This window comes from Cololabis saira, chromosome 4, assembly GCF_033807715.1.
Source record: "Cololabis saira isolate AMF1-May2022 chromosome 4, fColSai1.1, whole genome shotgun sequence".
Lineage (NCBI taxonomy): Eukaryota > Metazoa > Chordata > Actinopteri > Beloniformes > Belonidae > Cololabis > Cololabis saira.
In genome coordinates, this window is record NC_084590.1 from 22,224,526 (window position 1) to 22,234,537 (window position 10,012).

At 45.2% G+C, this 10,012-nt stretch overlaps 1 pseudogene; it reads right to left on the reverse strand.

Moving 5' to 3' along the window:
* Positions 1 to 8,020: 8,020 nt before the first annotated feature.
* LOC133442510 (uncharacterized) lies at positions 8,021 to 9,778 on the reverse strand (annotated as a pseudogene).
* Positions 9,779 to 10,012: the final 234 nt, after the last annotated feature.

A 10,012-nucleotide genomic window follows, 5' to 3' on the forward strand; every position in this document is an offset into this window, starting at 1 on the left:
GCTAAATGTCCAGGCCTGAAAACATCTACATGCAAGTCATAGAAGCGCTTCCACTGCAGCAGGCCTGAACGTGCACAAAGGTGCGAGGGCCCGTTCATCGCTGCTTGAAGCTTTAATTATTATTCTTACTTAATTTGTTCTCCTTAATGGAGGTGGTGCCCCTAATGAGACAATTAGTAATTATTAATCATTTAATCTGGTGACACTACAGGGCTAATGTTCTTCAGTCTAAAACTGAAAATATTCAGCTCACTATAACAAACATTCTCATAATTACATTCCTCAGGCAAACTTTCCAAAGGTCCAAGACTCTGAGCGAGAGTGTAAATAAAAATGTGTTTAGTAGAGTTGTAAAGCCTTTGTTTCTGCTGTTATATCTTTATAAATCCATGTATTTTTTTGATTTAGATGCGTAAACAGAGTACAAGTTATTATAGTATTAATTAGATAATAAGATGTGTTTGGTTACTCTACAACTACTGCTGACCACACAGTGGCAATGTTCAAGGTAAAGTTAAATTGAACAAAGACACACAAAAAAAGTGACAGATTAGTTTGCTACTAGGAAACAATATACTCTAACAATGTGCAAACTTCCATTAAACGGTTTAAGGATCCACTAGTGACCACTAGTGTGCTAACTTCCCACATTTGGGTGCAGAGACATGGGAAAGGATTTGCCAATAGACAGCTGTGACTTATTTGCTAGAAAGAGGAGAATCATCCACAGGAGAACATCTACAGAGACTGAAACAAAAATGGGAAGTTTTATCAGCATCCACAACAAAGCTGCTGCAGATTATTGAGGATGATACATGCAACGACGATATGAGCTGTGACCATCTATGAGAACTGCTGTCCATGTTATCGGTTAAGGAAGTGAATCTTCAGCAACTAGAAAGAAACATTGAAGAGACAATATCAATGAACGAGCTGGAGGCAGATGTGCTTTAAACTGTGAAATATCATGATCAATTCAACCTTTGGAAAAGCAGAGCAATGTTAAAAGAGATGACCCACAACCAGCTGCTTAACAGAGCGCTGCACGGCTGAGTGATGTGAGTGTGCATCCCAGTGGTGCAAGGCAGTCAGTGAAGTTGCCAAAGCTCCACATGAACAAATACTATGGTGACATGTAAAAATGGCAAGAATTGTGGGATCAGTTTGATACAGTTTGTCATCCATGGAAATAGTAAGCCAAGCAAAACTGAAAAATGTACATATCTGAGAGCCACCCTAGTGCAGCTAATAGAAACGTATTAGATTCTTGCAAATGGCAACGGGAGTTATTGCTGCTTGCCCTGGACGTGGAGCAGATAACAGCGGCCATGCCAGGACACCAAATCACTGGTACGCCCCCATTTGAAACTCTTTATGTTAAGAATAAAGGTACAGTGGAGAAGGCAAAAATAACATTGTTTTCCTGTGCTGTGACTCGTGCTGTTCATTTGGAGCTAGTGTCAGACCTGTCAACAGAAAAGTTTTTCTTGGCATTGGAGAGATTCATATCCAGAAGAGGCCTCTGGACGTCAAGACACTTTGGAGAGCTATTAAAGAGCCTGAGTTGCATAAATATTTTAAAAGAGAAAAGGTGATCACATGAAAGTACATTGCAGAATGAACGGCTTGGTTTGGCAGATTTTGGGAACGACTGGTTCAGTAAACACATGTTTGAGAAAGGTAATGGAAAGAGCTTTACTGAGTTCCAAGGAGATCACAATGCTTCTTGCACAGGTAGAGGCAACAGTTAACTCAAGACCACTTACCTCTGTCTATAATGCACCTGAAGAGCCTCAGCCACGAACACCAGCTTGCTTTTTGATCGGGATGAGACTTTCTACATTACCAACTAAACCTTCTCAGACTGCCGGACAAACTTCAAGCTCCACTAAAGAGAAGCTAACACGCAGATGGAAATATCAGCAGCAGCTTCTTCAAGAGTTCTGGAATTGTTGGAAAAGGGAACATTTACTAGTATAGTTCTGCCCATACTGTGAGGACAACACGCACCACTACAATAAGGGAAGGTGATCTGACCTACAGTATATGCCACATCAGATTTGGGTGATTTGGATGGTGAAGGAGCTGTTCACAGGACTGTACGCACACCAGAAGAGACAATATTAAGAAGACCAGTCCAACTTCTATATCCTTTGTGCTTTAGAAGCTTGAATTTCTGAAAGAGTTTCTGAACTGTTTTGTCTTGAACTGAAATTAAACTGGGAATTTATATACGTAAACAGAGTACAAGTTAGTAGAGCAATTCATTCATATCATTTGTTTGGTTACTCTATATCAACTCCTGATCAGACAGTAGCAGCAACATTCATGCTAAGGTTAATTTGAACAAAGACGCACAGAATAAGCGAGAAATTAGTTTGCAAATTGTTACAGTGTAGGTCAAAACCTTTCCATCCTCTTTCATAGTAGCAAACATCAATTAACCAGAAAAACGAAGATGAAGAATCTTCGGTCCATCCATCCGGAAGTGACTTCAACTACATTCCCACATTTGCCTTTGAATGCAGGACGTAGCGAGGATCGGAAATATGACAGAAGCAAAGGAAGACAGAGACAAAATGCAAACAAATAGAGGCAAATCTTGGGAGACAAGGTAGAGACAGGTAAGTCATAAGGAAAGGTATCTGTCTCTGCAAACTCCTCCAGCAAGTGAGAGCCATATTACAAGGAGTGATAATGGACTGAAAGATGCCAAGGTTTTCCTCTCAATTATATAACACAATTATCTAAGGTTACTTTCCAGTCCTCAAATCTGCCAAGAGTGTTTTTTCTTTGTGTGTTCATGATATTTTCCTGATGGCTAGGTGAAACAAATCAAATGGATCTTGTTTGTTGTCGGAGAGCTATTTTTTTTTGTCTACTCAAGCTTCATCTCACTTCGAAAAAGATGGGAAACCTTGACTCCTCAGAGAATGCTCCATTTCCATAACCACAGTTTGTTCATTAATGCATACTGTATGTGTATAAATGTGTCCTTTTGCATCCAAGCTCAAGGCTATCTGCGTATACATAATGTTTGTCACATATACATGCATTTCAGAATGATTTGATAAAAAAAGGGTTTGTAGGAGGAAAATGGGAAAATAAAAGCAAGAACACGTTTAAGAAATTCTTCCCAGCAGTCAGTGTCCAATAAAAAAAATGTCAGTAAACAAAGGCAAGTTCACACACCTAGCAAACAGTTCATTTTTGTGGGGATTGTCTGTCCAATTTGGCTTTAATCTGAACTGTCAGGTTGCAACTCATCAGGACTTGATGTCAATGTTATGAGATTAATGTCACAATTCTGCACTGGCAAGATAGGTTTGGATGAAATGTGCTTCAGTGAAGTCAGTCATGTCACGGTTCACCACTACTGGGTCTGACCCTTTATCCACACATATCTCTGTACAGATATTGAAGCCGTCACTCCACACATTGCCAGTGAAAAACATTTTGTCCTCATTTTCCACAAGCTTCTTCTCATTTTAATCAATTTATGAATTTGTTGGCTTCCACCGCACAAAAAGTTCAAAAAGAAATCAAATAGGTTGACTGGCTGCACCCTTGTTTACTTCCTTACACCTGAGTCACTGTTTGCCATCACTTCATCTTACTGCGCAGACAGGTGACTTCAAAGCAGAAGCCTATTTCCAATTAAGTTTGATGTGAGACACACTTAAAATATTAAAATGAACAATCACAAAAAGTGTGGAATACATGGAGTTTCTACTTAATTTGATAATGCTAATGTCCCATTTGCCTTCAGGCCACTCACATGGCCAAACACACTGACCTTCACAGTTTTTGTTTGTAAGAAGTTCTAAAAAATGTGTAGACTTTATAAAATGACACTGTAACTTACATCCATGTTTCACACAGGTTTAATCCATTATGATAGGTTTCTGTTTTTGGATTGTTATATTTTTCTTTCCTGAAGGCAGCTGGTAGGTGTGGCTTGATTCCCACACCTGCACCTCGTCTTCAGGGAATGTTAAAAGACTGCCTGTGGCGTCTATCCGACGCCAGATAATTCAATTCCGCATGTTTCGGTCTGAGCCAGTGTTCAGCACTTCTTCCCAGGTTACTTACTAGTAAACCATCTTATTAACATTTTTTTGTATTTTGATTACCTGTCAGATCTCTGTTGTTTTTTCCTGCGTAGTTGCCTGCGTAAGAGGGTTTTATGTTAACCAGTTTTTCCCTCCTGCATTGCAGTTATTTTCTGTTGTTACTTTTTCATGTGTTTTTCTTCCCCTGCCTCAGTGCAGTGCAATTTTTTCGTGGCTGTAATAAAGAAGATCTTGTTTTTTGAAACATTCTGTCAACACAATGGTTTTGTGCTCCCAGTGGGAAAACTGAAGAAGAGAAGTGAATGTGTCCTTTCCGGGTTGAAAGCTCTATTTTCACTGTCCACTTTTCTCTTCTTAGCGAGCGCCATTACTAGTCTCTGTCTGCCGCTCAATCGTCTATTCCTGTCTCCCGCTCACTTGTCTCTCCGTCTTCTCTCCCTGCCTCCCACTTTCTCGTCTCTCCGACTTCTCTCCTGCCTCCCACTTTCTCGTCTCTCTGTGTCCTCTCCCCGTCTACCGCTCAGCTGTCTCTCTGTCTTTCTTCTTGTCTCTGGCTCACTTGTATCTCCGTGTTATCTCCCTCTATCGCTAACTTCCCTTTAAACCTGTTAAGCGCCTCTCATCTCTAGTCAAGCTGTTTACACAGAATCGATTGGCTGAGCAGCATCATGTGGTATGGCTTAACTTGTATGCAAATGGTCTGAAAAGTCTGCTAAACAAATGCCGTAAATACTAGGAAAGCTGCGCTGGTTAAAGGGGACCTATTATGAAAAACAAGTTTTTTCTTGTTTTAACATATATAAAGTGGTCTCCCCTCACCCTGCCAACACAGGGGAGATGAAATCCCATGAATTTCTGCAAGGTCTGTGACCCCCGCCCGGCAGAATCCCCCAGTGTCATGTGATTTTTTTGAGCCGTTTAGAGTCTGCTCCTGTCGTGACGTCACGACAGGAGCAGATTTCCATAGGTCGGCCTCCGCTGCTGAAACCATGCCCACAACCAGCTCTCTCCGCCGGCTGGAGCTTCAGCCATTGCTTCAGCAGCGGTGACTGTTTTCCACCGGTTTCAACAGCGAGGGACAGTTAAAATGAGGTTTTGCATCAACATTTACCCTCATAAAAGGATCAGTTCCAACAGCACGGACCCGGCAACTGCACACGAGTCAGCGGTAAGTGACGTTAATTTTTTACGTTATTTATATTTGTATGATCTTTGCATGGGCTAAGTATTTAGCTTAGCTCCGGAGCACCGGGGCCGCATACGGAGCTGCCGGAGCTGCTCACGGACCAGACCGTCAAGGAGCCCCGGGCCCGGAGCTCCGAACCCAGATCTCCGAGCCCGGAGCTCCGAACCCGGGGGCTCTGGGGGAGCTCCGAGCCCGGAGCTCCGAACCCGGGGGCTCCGGGGGAGCTCCGAGCCCGGAGCTCCGAACCCGGGGGCTCCGGGTTCGGGGCTCCGGGGGAGCCGGCGGCTCTATTAACCGTAATACATTTTTCTTCTGTGGTTTCAGATCTTCCAAGCAATGCACCTGGAGCTGTTCAACAACACATTCAGAAGATGCGCGGTCCTTCCTTGAGCCAGCAATAGTGCATACATTTTATTTATATATTTTAACAATAAAGTTGCCATTTGTGAAAATTCAGTGTTGTGATTTCTTTACAGTTAACATGATTCATTTGTCTTGTAACATAAGAATTGAAATGATGAGGAATTGGAGTAAATAACCGTGGTGTACTTAAATTATATCTTCCTGTGTGAAGACGAGGTGACTAAAGGCTGATTTATGGTTCCGCGTTACACCAACGCAGAGCCTACGGCGTAGGGTACGTGTCGATTTAACGCGTAAGTAATTTATTGATCATAGGTCTGGGTCCGCATAGGACGGCTTCTGGGTTTGGACCCGGACCGCAGTCCGCCTGTTAGTGACCTCTACTGTAGAGGAAGCTCATTCCCACTGCTTGTATCCTCAATCTCGTTCTTTCGGTCACTACCCACAGCTCGTGACCATAGATGAGGGTAGGAATGTAGACCAACTGGTAAATCAAGAGCTTTGCCTTTTGACTAATCTCCTTCTTAACTGCGACATATCGTTGCAGAGTCTGCATCACTGCGGACGTCACACCGATCCGCCTATTGATCTACCGATCTATTCTTCGCTCACTCGTGAACAAGACCCCAAGATACTTGAACTCCTCCACTTGGGGCAGGATCTGATTCCCGACTCAGTGAGGGCACTCACTTCTTACTCATTCATGCGTTTTTTATTACAAGCAGAATATGGTTTTTGCCTTATCTTGTTAAAAATACATGGATGTGAAATTTGTTTTTGTTATGTATTTTGGAATACTGGGACTACTAGGAGTACATACTGTACGTGATAGAAATCTTTTTGGAAGAAGTGTGTTTTTGAGTATAGGTGAACAACTTGACAATACTAATAATAATATTTCTCATCTTTACGTATTGCCCACATCCCAGACTGACACATTACATGCTTTCTCGTAGGTCAATGCTTAGGTGACAGAGCACCAGCAATTAACCCTAACATCTTCTTCACCAGGCGTGGTAGAAGGAATGAAGGAAAAAGGAGAAAAATGCATTTATGGAATTGATTCTTGGTTGCCTCACATGACTTACTGCTTCTCTGTACTTGCAATTTCTTTCTAGTGAGTGAGTGAGTGAGTGAGTGAGTGAGTGAGTGAGTGAGTGTGTTAACTTCTCGCTGAGCTACTGTATTTATGACTGCATGTTTCATGTTGGTGTTATAATAATCCTACACTTAGCTCTTTTCGCTGTAAAAAATAAAATAGTGTAGAAGTTTTTATTTTTTTTGTTACATGATGATTATAACGATGGCGATGATGATGGCGATGACGATGGTGATGGCAATGATGATCCGAGGTTCGGTCGATGCGTTGTGGGGAAGCTGGTAGGGAATCCGCCGCAGCGCCCGGGTAACGACGGACCCCCAAAACCGATTACTTAAGGAGATGAGACTGAGCGGATCTGAGGTCGCTAAGATCGGAGCGAATGTAGCGATGATAGGTTCAGGAGGACCAACGGCCCATGAGCTGTATGAGGTGCTCTGGGATGCCGTTGCGGGAGGCTGAAGTGGCGGCTCCGATCCTAAAGGAGTGATCCGAGTAGTGCGTGGGAGAGATGCCAGATAAGGAGAGTATCTGACGGAAGTGATGGTGAAACCAGAATCTGGTGACGACGTGTCCTGACCACGAAAAGAGGATCTGTCGAAGACGTGCTCTGTGATTTCCGGAATGACAAGTAGTTGGCCAGGGTCTCGAAAGTATTCAGTGGTGATTGGTCTTTGAAGTAGAAGACTGGTGTTGGTGAACCTGATTGATTGGTCTTGGTTTGCTTCAGGTATAAGACTATGATGTCGTCAGAGTAAAAAGACAGGTCGGAGATGCATGCGTAGCGGCGTGGGTTGAAGTGGATGGTGGGCGCAGTGAATTCGGAGCATCTAAGGAAGCCACAAAAGGCAAGTAAGAACATGGCTTCAAGGGTTCGAGCGACATGGGGGGTGCTGTATCCGGAGCGGATGGTGTGGATACATGTTGCTAACGAATTAGCAGTAAGGGGAAGGCGGCGTGGATTCTGGGCTGGTTCTTGACGTAGAAGTCCTTTAAGGAGAGCGGTAACCTGAGGATGATTAGAGGCTGGGCTTGGACTGCCGGTTAAGAGCTTGGAGAAAAAATTGATACCGCTAAGATAGACTTTGATGGTCTCTGTCTTTATAGCCATCACGGAATGGGCGTAGGTAATGTAGCTAGACAGGGTGATGAGGTCAAACGATGGGAAGGTTATGTTGTGTCTAATGTGAAATTGACAGAAACTTCTCCAAGCGGTCCAGTACGATGCTAAGGTAGTGGGTGATAAGCTGTTGATGATGGCATTCTGGGATTCGACGATCAGAGGTCTTAGGGCTGGGTTTATACGTTGAAAGTCAACGCAGAATAAGGAGGAATCGGTGTTGGAGAGGGATCTGCATGTGGGGCCAAGCTTCTGAATTTCTGGAATGAGAAACGAGAAAGAGAGTCAGCGATGGTGTTGGAGTGACCGGGGACATGTGCTGCACGGAGGATGTATTGATGTATGACTGAGTGCCAGACTAGGCGGCGCATGAACGGCATGATGGATGTGGAGTTGGAGCGTGCTTTATTGATTATGTCGACTGCTGCGAGGTTGTCTGAGTAGATGAGAATGGACTTGCGGGACCATTCGAGGCCCCAGAGAATGGCGGCCACTGTGATGGGATAGATCTCGTAGAGAGCGGAAGAAGCCGTGTAGTATTCGTTTGCAAGCTCTGAGAGCCATCCTGCTGCAAACCATCTGCCATCGTAGAAACCCCCAAAACCGATTGAAGGGGCAGCATCGGTGTAAAGATTGATATTGTGGGGGTGAGCCAGTTGGTCATCATAAAAGAAAGTCATCCCATTCCAGGTGGCAAGGAGGTTGAGCCACAAACGAAGCTCGGCACGGCTCGAGTTGTCTAGGGAGATGGGACCCAAGAGAGACGGAACAGCGGAAGCGATGGACAGCAAGTGGGAGATGAAAGCCCGCCCTTGGGGAATAATGCGCATGGCAAAATTGAGGTGGCCCAGGAGGGAGAGGAGTTGGCGTTTGGTGCAGCCTGGGGCTAAGAGGAAATTGGAAATGAGAAGACTGATTCAGTTGAGCTTTTCGGTTGGAAGAGAAGCCTGAAAGAGATCTGTATCGAGAGTGATTCCGAGGAATTCGAGGGAAGTGGAGGGGCCCTCCGTTTTCTCGGCGGACAATGGAACCCCGAGTTCGGAGAAAACGGAAGTCAGGGTGAACAGGCCAGAAGCGGGTGGCGATGAGGGAGGGGTAATGATGAGGAAATCGTCCAAGAGATGGACGAGGAAAGGAATGCCGTGGTTGTTGGAGAGAATCCAGCAGAGGGCCTCTGATAAGGTATCGAAAAGTTTGGGGCTGCTCTTGCAGCCGAAGGTGAGCCTGACTGCGAAGTAGTATGCACCTCGCCAGCGGACGCCGAAGTATTGCCAGAAGTCTGGGTGAATAGGGAGAACCTTGAAAGCGCTGGTGATATCCGCTTTTGAGAGCCACGACCCTTTCCCGGCGAGTTTAATGAGGGTGATGGTGTGATTGATGGTGGCGTAGTGAAGGGAGAAGTCTTCGCTTGGAATCAGGCTATTGATGCTTGGGATGGAACTGCCATGAGGCGCTGAGAGATCGACGATGATACGTTTCTTTCCTGAGTATTTCCTGGTTGCAATGCCGAGGGGGCTGATTCGAAAGTTCGGAAAGGGGGGATGAGTCAACAGGCCGATCATGAAGCCTTCTTTAATTTCCTTGGCGAGCAAGCGATCGACTGACTCCGGCTCGTTTATGGCGGACAGTAGATTTTTGCATTCGAAAGATGAGGACGGAAGTGAAATAATGCCGGGGTGGAAACCTTCACTGAACCCTTTGACGAGGAACTTAACGAAGCACGGATTAGGGGGGTTGCGAAGTGCCACCCCTAAAGCAGGAATGTTGATAGGTGTAGAGAGATGCTCACCTAGTTTCTGCGAAGTTGGGTTGTGCGGGCAGGCGGGGCGGGCGTGTCCGCCGCCGCAGTAGGAGCAGACATGGAGGAAGCGGCACTTGGACATATTGCAGCCGGTGTCGTTAAAGTTGTTACAAATGGAGCGGCCTCCTTGATGCATGATGATCGATGCCCTTGGTTATGGGAATGCTGACGGATGGGGTGGATGATGTGTGCGTTGGAAGTAAGGGTGCTGGCGGTGCTGCTGACGACAACCGGGAGAAAGCTGAAGATCTGCTCGGGTGGAATGAGGCCCAGCGTGGGCAGGAATGGAGCAGGATGAAGCTGGGTGTGATGGGGCACCACACAAAGAGCATGTTAGGGCTGTGCGGGCGGCGAAGATGCGGCAATACAG